The 6,334-nt window shown below is 43.6% G+C and overlaps 1 protein-coding gene and 5 non-coding genes across 7 annotated transcripts in view; all 6 read right to left on the bottom strand.

Annotated features, from left to right (window-relative positions):
• LOC125715571 (uncharacterized) overlaps positions 1–6,334 on the bottom strand; it is a 277,458-nt gene that overhangs the window by 15,417 nt on the left and 255,707 nt on the right. The gene's annotated exons all lie outside the window — the stretch shown is intronic.
• LOC125735453 (5S ribosomal RNA) lies at positions 363–481 on the bottom strand. The gene has a single exon (XR_007394749.1). It is a non-coding gene; the product is annotated as a 5S ribosomal RNA (ribosomal RNA).
• Positions 1,555–1,673, bottom strand: LOC125732550 (5S ribosomal RNA). Its single transcript, XR_007391926.1, has one exon. It is a non-coding gene; the product is annotated as a 5S ribosomal RNA (ribosomal RNA).
• LOC125736974 (5S ribosomal RNA) lies at positions 2,764–2,882 on the bottom strand. Its single transcript, XR_007396241.1, has one exon. It is a non-coding gene; the product is annotated as a 5S ribosomal RNA (ribosomal RNA).
• Positions 3,961–4,079, bottom strand: LOC125733303 (5S ribosomal RNA). The gene has a single exon (XR_007392651.1). It is a non-coding gene; the product is annotated as a 5S ribosomal RNA (ribosomal RNA).
• LOC125737201 (5S ribosomal RNA) lies at positions 5,196–5,314 on the bottom strand. Its single transcript, XR_007396468.1, has one exon. It is a non-coding gene; the product is annotated as a 5S ribosomal RNA (ribosomal RNA).

The raw sequence follows: 6,334 nt of genomic DNA, 5'->3' as shown, positions 1-6,334 counted from the left end.
GCATAGAAAACAAAGCGGTCAGTTGAAGAGGAATAATATCAGTACTTTGTTTAAAACTGTGTGTAAAAAGCTGTCTCTTTATCATTAACAATAAGTTGTAAAACGTGAATGGGGAGTGACAGTCTTCAAGTTTGTGAGAAGATCGCGCCCTGGTGGAATAAAGGCACGAACAGCTTACAGCACCTAGAATTACCAGGAAGTATTTAGAGTAAAACGGTTTCTAAAAGCTGCCTTTAGGAATGAGAGAAAAAAAAAAAAATATATATATATATATATATATAAAAGAGTAAAATGGAAGGGGAGTGATAGATTTAAATTAATCGTGAAGTGGAGTGCCCCCTGTATAAAGTAAAAGTGAGAAAGGCTTACAGCACTTGGTATTCCCAGAAGGTCTCCCATCCAAGTACTAACCAGACCCGACCCTGCTTGGCTTCCGAGATCAGACGAGATCGGGCGTGTTCAGGGTGGTATGGCCGTAAGCGAGAGATGCTACCAAAAACAGCCCTTTTGCATTACACGCGTCTATACATGCCAGTTAGTCCCATTGGATCCTACTCCTGGTTTTTTTTTTTTATCTGACTCACACTGCAGCCCCACCATCCAATCGGCAGCGCCGGACCCACACCAAACATTCACCAAACTACTCAGCCGGCAGCCTACCACAATTATTTCATTCTTTCCGCATCCGCACACTTCCTTCTTTTTAACTCCTTTTCACTACCGCACAGGTTAATCGCCGCACGTCCCCCGCCGGCAAACATTACTCCTTTGCCTACTGCATGCAGGCTTCTCTTAACGACCCTCTGTTATCAACTCCGCTAACAGCCACAAAATCTCCGCCGCACGAAGCCCACTGGTAGCTGCTGAATCACATGCTTCCCCAAAACGTCGCGCTGTCAGAACACTGGGAGCTACACACACCAACAAGTCCATACTGCAGGCTGCAGCCAGAACTATTTTCTACATTCAAACATCGACGGCCTCTTCTCTCTAAAAATTCACCAGACCGCTTCTACCACCAGCAAAGAAGTTTCCATCCCTAATTCCTCTGTGATTCCCACTAACCTAAACATTAAGCTGGCATTGAAGGGTGTGAATTACCCCGGCCAATCTGTTCTTTTAAATACAGCTTTTAGCAAGTTTTGAAAGGAGAAGAGCAGAACTTGCTATGCCAATAATATCGAGTCTTCTGTGGCGAAGTGGTTTTTGCATAGAAAACAAAGCGGTCAGTTGAAGAGGAATAATATCAGTACTTTGTTTAAAACTGTGTGTAAAAAGCTGTCTCTTTATCATTAACAATAAGTTGTAAAACGTGAATGTGGAGTGACAGTCTTCAAGTTTGTGAGAAGATCGCGCCCTGGTGGAATAAAGGCACGAACAGCTTACAGCACCTAGAATTACCAGGAAGTATTTAGAGTAAAACGGTGTGTAAAAGCTGCCTTTATGAATGACAGAAAAATATATATATATATAAAATAGTAAAATGGAAGGGGAGTGATAGATTTAAATTAATCGTGAAGTGGAGCGCACCCTGTATAAAGTAAAACTGAGAAAAGCTTACAGCACCTGGTATTCCCAGGAGGTCTCCCATCCAAGTACTAACCAGACCCTACCCTGCTTGGCTTCCGAGATCGGATGAGATCGGGCGTGTTCAGGGTGGTATGGCCATAAGCGAGAGACGTGACCAAAAACAGCCCTTTTGCATTACACGCGTCTATACATGCCAGTTAGTCCCATTGGATCCTACTCCTGGTTTTTTTTTTTTTTTTAACTGACTCACACTGCAGCACCACCATCCAATCGGCAGCGCCGGACCCACACCAAACATTCACCAAACTACTCAGCCGGCAGCCTACCACAATTATTCCATTCTTTCCGCATCCGCACACTTCCTTCTTTTTAACTCCTTTTCACTACCGCACAGGTTAATCGCCGCACGTCCCCCGCCGGCAAACATTACTCCTTTGCCTACTGCATGCAGGCTTCTCTTAACGACCCTCTGTTATCAACTCCGCTAACAGCCACAAAATCTCCGCCGCACGAAGCCCACTGGTAGCTGCTGAATCACATGCTTCCCCAAAACGTCGCGCTGTCAGAACACTGGGAGCTACACACACCAACAAGTCCATACTGCAGGCTGCAGCCAGAACAATTTTCTACATTCAAACATCGACGGCCTCTTCTCTCTAAAAATTCACCAGACCGCTTCTACCACCAGCAAAGAAGTTTCCATCCCTAATTCCTCTGTGATTCCCACTAACCTAAACATTAAGCTGGCATTGAAGGGTGTGAATTACCCCGGCCAATCTCTTCTTTTAAATACAGCTTTTAGCAAGTTTTGAAAGGAGAAGAGCAGAACTTGCTATGCCAATAATATCGAGTCTTCTGTGGCGAAGTGGTTTTTGCATAGAAAACAAAGCGGTCAGTTGAAGAGGAATAATATCAGTACTTTGTTTAAAACTGTGTGTAAAAAGCTGTCTCTTTATCATTAACAATAAGTTGTAAAACGTGAATGGGGAGTGACAGTCTTCAAGTTTGTGAGAAGATCGCGCCCTGGTGGAATAAAGGCACGAACAGCTTACAGCACCTAGAATTACCAGGAAGTATTTAGAGTAAAACGGTTTCTAAAAGCTGCCTTTAGGAATGAGAGAAAAAAAAAATATATATATATATATATATATAAAATAGTAAAATGGAAGGGGAGTGATAGATTTAAATTAATCGTGAAGTGGAGTGCCCCCTGTATAAAGTAAAAGTGAGAAAGGCTTACAGCACTTGGTATTCCCAGGAGGTCTCCCATCCAAGTACTAACCAGACCCGACCCTGCTTGGATTCCGAGATCAGACGAGATCGGGCGTGTTCAGGGTGGTATGGCCGTAAGCGAGAGATACTACCAAAAACAGCCCTTTTGCATTACACGCGTCTATACATGCCAGTTAGTCCCATTGGATCCTACTCCTGGTTTTTTTTTTTTTATCTGACTCACACTGCAGCCCCACCATCCAATCGGCAGCGCCGGACCCACACCAAACATTCACCAAACTACTCAGCCGGCAGCCTACCACAATTATTTCATTCTTTCCGCATCCGCACACTTCCTTCTTTTTAACTCCTTTTCACTACCGCACAGGTTAATCGCCGCACGTCCCCCGCCGGCAAACATTACTCCTTTGCCTACTGCATGCAGGCTTCTCTTAACGACCCTCTGTTATCAACTCCGCTAACAGCCACAAAATCTCCGCCGCACGAAGCCCACTGGTAGCTGCTGAATCACATGCTTCCCCAAAACGTCGCGCTGTCAGAACACTGGGAGCTACACACACCAACAAGTCCATACTGCAGGCTGCAGCCAGAACTATTTTCTACATTCAAACATCGACGGCCTCTTCTCTCTAAAAATTCACCAGACCGCTTCTACCACCAGCAAAGAAGTTTCCATCCCTAATTCCTCTGTGATTCCCACTAACCTAAACATTAAGCTGGCATTGAAGGGTGTGAATTACCCCGGCCAATCTGTTCTTTTAAATACAGCTTTTAGCAAGTTTTGAAAGGAGAAGAGCAGAACTTGCTATGCCAATAATATCGAGTCTTCTGTGGCGAAGTGGTTTTTGCATAGAAAACAAAGCGGTCAGTTGAAGAGGAATAATATCAGTACTTTGTTTAAAACTGTGTGAAAAAAGCTGTCTCTTTATCATTAACAATAAGTTGTAAAACGTGAATGGGGAGTGACAGTCTTCAAGTTTGTGAGAAGATCGCGCGCTGGTGGAATAAAGGCACGAACAGCTTACAGCACCTAGAATTACCAGGAAGTATTTAGAGTAAAACGGTTTCTAAAAGCTGCCTTTAGGAATGAGAGAAAAAAAAATATATATATATATAAAATAGTAAAATGGAAGGGGAGTGATAGATTTAAATTAATCGTGAAGTGGAGCGCCCCCTGTATAAAGTAAAAGTGAGAAAAGCTTACAGCACCTGGTATTCCCAGGAGGTCTCCCATCCAAGTACTAACCAGACCCTACCCTGCTTGACTTCCGAGATCAGACGAGATCGGGCATGTTCAGGGTGGTATGGCCGTAAGCGAGAGATGCTACCAAAAACAGCCCTTTTGCATTACACGCGTCTATACATGCCAGTTAGTCCCATTGGATCCTACTCCTGGTTTTTTTTTTTTTATCTGACTCACACTGCAGCCCCACCATCCAATCGGCAGCGCCGGACCCACACCAAACATTCACCAAACTACTCAGCCGGCAGCCTACCACAATTATTCCATTCTTTCCGCATCCACACACTTCCTTCTTTTTAACTCCTTTTCACTACCGCACAGGTTAATCGCCGCACGTCCCCCGCCGGCAAACATTACTCCTTTGCCTACTACATGCAGGCTTCTCTTAACGACCCTCTGTTATCAACTCCGCTAACAGCCACAAAATCTCCGCCGCACGAAGCCCACTGGTAGCTGCTGAATCACATGCTTCCCCAAAACGTCGCGCTGTCAGAACACTGGGAGCTACACACACAAACAAGTCCATACTGCAGGCTGCAGCCAGAACAATTTTCTACATTCAAACATCGACGGCCTCTTCTCTCTAAAAATTCACCAGACCGCTTCTAGCACCAGCAAAGAAGTTTCCATCCCTAATTCCTCTGTGATTCCCACTAACCTAAACATTAAGCTGGCATTGAAGGGTGTGAATTACCCCGGCCAATCTGTTCTTTTAAATACAGCTTTTAGCAAGTTTTGAAAGGAGAAGAGCAGAACTTGCTATGCCAATAATATCGAGTCTTCTGTGGCGAAGTGGTTTTTGCATAGAAAACAAAGCGGTCAGTTGAAGAGGAATAATATCAGTACTTTGTTTAAAACTGTGTGTAAAAAGCTGTCTCTTTATCATTAACAATAAGTTGTAAAACGTGAATGGGGAGTGACAGTCTTCAAGTTTGTGAGAAGATCGCGCCCTGGTGGAATAAAGGCACGAACAGCTTACAGCACCTAGAATTACCAGGAAGTATTTAGAGTAAAACGGTTTCTAAAAGCTGCCTTTATGAATGAGAGAAAAAAAAAAAAAAAAAAAAATATATATATATATATATATATATATATATATATATATATAAAATAGTAAAATGGAAGGGGAGTGATAGATTTAAATTAATCGTGAAGTGGAGCGCCCCCTGTTTAAAGTAAAAGTGAGAAACGCTTACAGCACCTGGCATTCCCAGGTGGTCTCCCATCCAAGTACAAACCAGACCCTACACTGCTTAGCTTCCGAGATCAGACGAGATCGGGCGTGTTCAGGGTGGTATGGCCGTAAGTGAGAGATGCTACCCAAAACAGCCCTTTTGCATTACACGCCTCTATACATGCCAGTTGGTCCCATTGGATCCTACTAATGTTCTTTTTTTTTTTTTTATCTGACTCACACTGCAGCCCCACCATCCAATCGGCAGCGCCGGACCCACACCAAACATTCACCAAACTACTCAGCCGGCAGCCTACCACAATTATTCCATTCTTTCCGCATCCGCACACTTCCTTCTTTTTAACTCCTTTTCACTACCGCACAGGTTAATCGCCGCACGTCCCCCGCCGGCAAACATTACTCCTTTGCCTACTGCATGCAGGCTTCTCTTAACGACCCTCTGTTATCAACTCCGCTAACAGCCACAAAATCTCCGCCGCACGAAGCCCACTGGTAGCTGCTGAATCACATGCTTCCCCAAAACGTCGCGCTGTCAGAACACTGGGAGCTACACACACCAACAAGTCCATACTGCAGGCTGCAGCCAGAACAATTTTCTACATTCAAACATCGACGGCCTCTTCTCTCTAAAAATTCACCAGACCGCTTCTACCACCAGCAAAGAATTTTCCATCCCTAATTCCTCTGTGATTCCCACTAACCTAAACATTAAGCTGGCATTGAAGGGTGTGAATTACCCCGGCCAATCTCTTCTTTTAAATACAGCTTTTAGCAAGTTTTGAAAGGAGAAGAGCAGAACTTGCTATGCCAATAATATCGAGTCTTCTGTGGCGAAGTGGTTTTTGCATAGAAAACAAAGCGGTCAGTTGAAGAGGAATAATATCAGTACTTTGTTTAAAACTGTGTGTAAAAAGCTGTCTCTTTATCATTAACAATAAGTTGTAAAACGTGAATGGGGAGTGACAGTCTTCAAGTTTGTGAGAAGATCGCGCCCTGCTGGAATAAAGGCACGAACAGCTTACAGCACCTAGAATTACCAGGAAGTATTTAGAGTAATACGGTTTCTAAAAGCTGCCTTTATGAATGAGAGAAAAAAAAAATATATATATATATATATATATATATATATATAA

The sequence above is a fragment of the Brienomyrus brachyistius genome, chromosome 2, assembly GCF_023856365.1.
Source record: "Brienomyrus brachyistius isolate T26 chromosome 2, BBRACH_0.4, whole genome shotgun sequence".
Classification (NCBI taxonomy): Eukaryota; Metazoa; Chordata; class Actinopteri; order Osteoglossiformes; family Mormyridae; genus Brienomyrus; species Brienomyrus brachyistius.
This window is presented reverse-complemented; position numbering and strand designations above follow the sequence as displayed.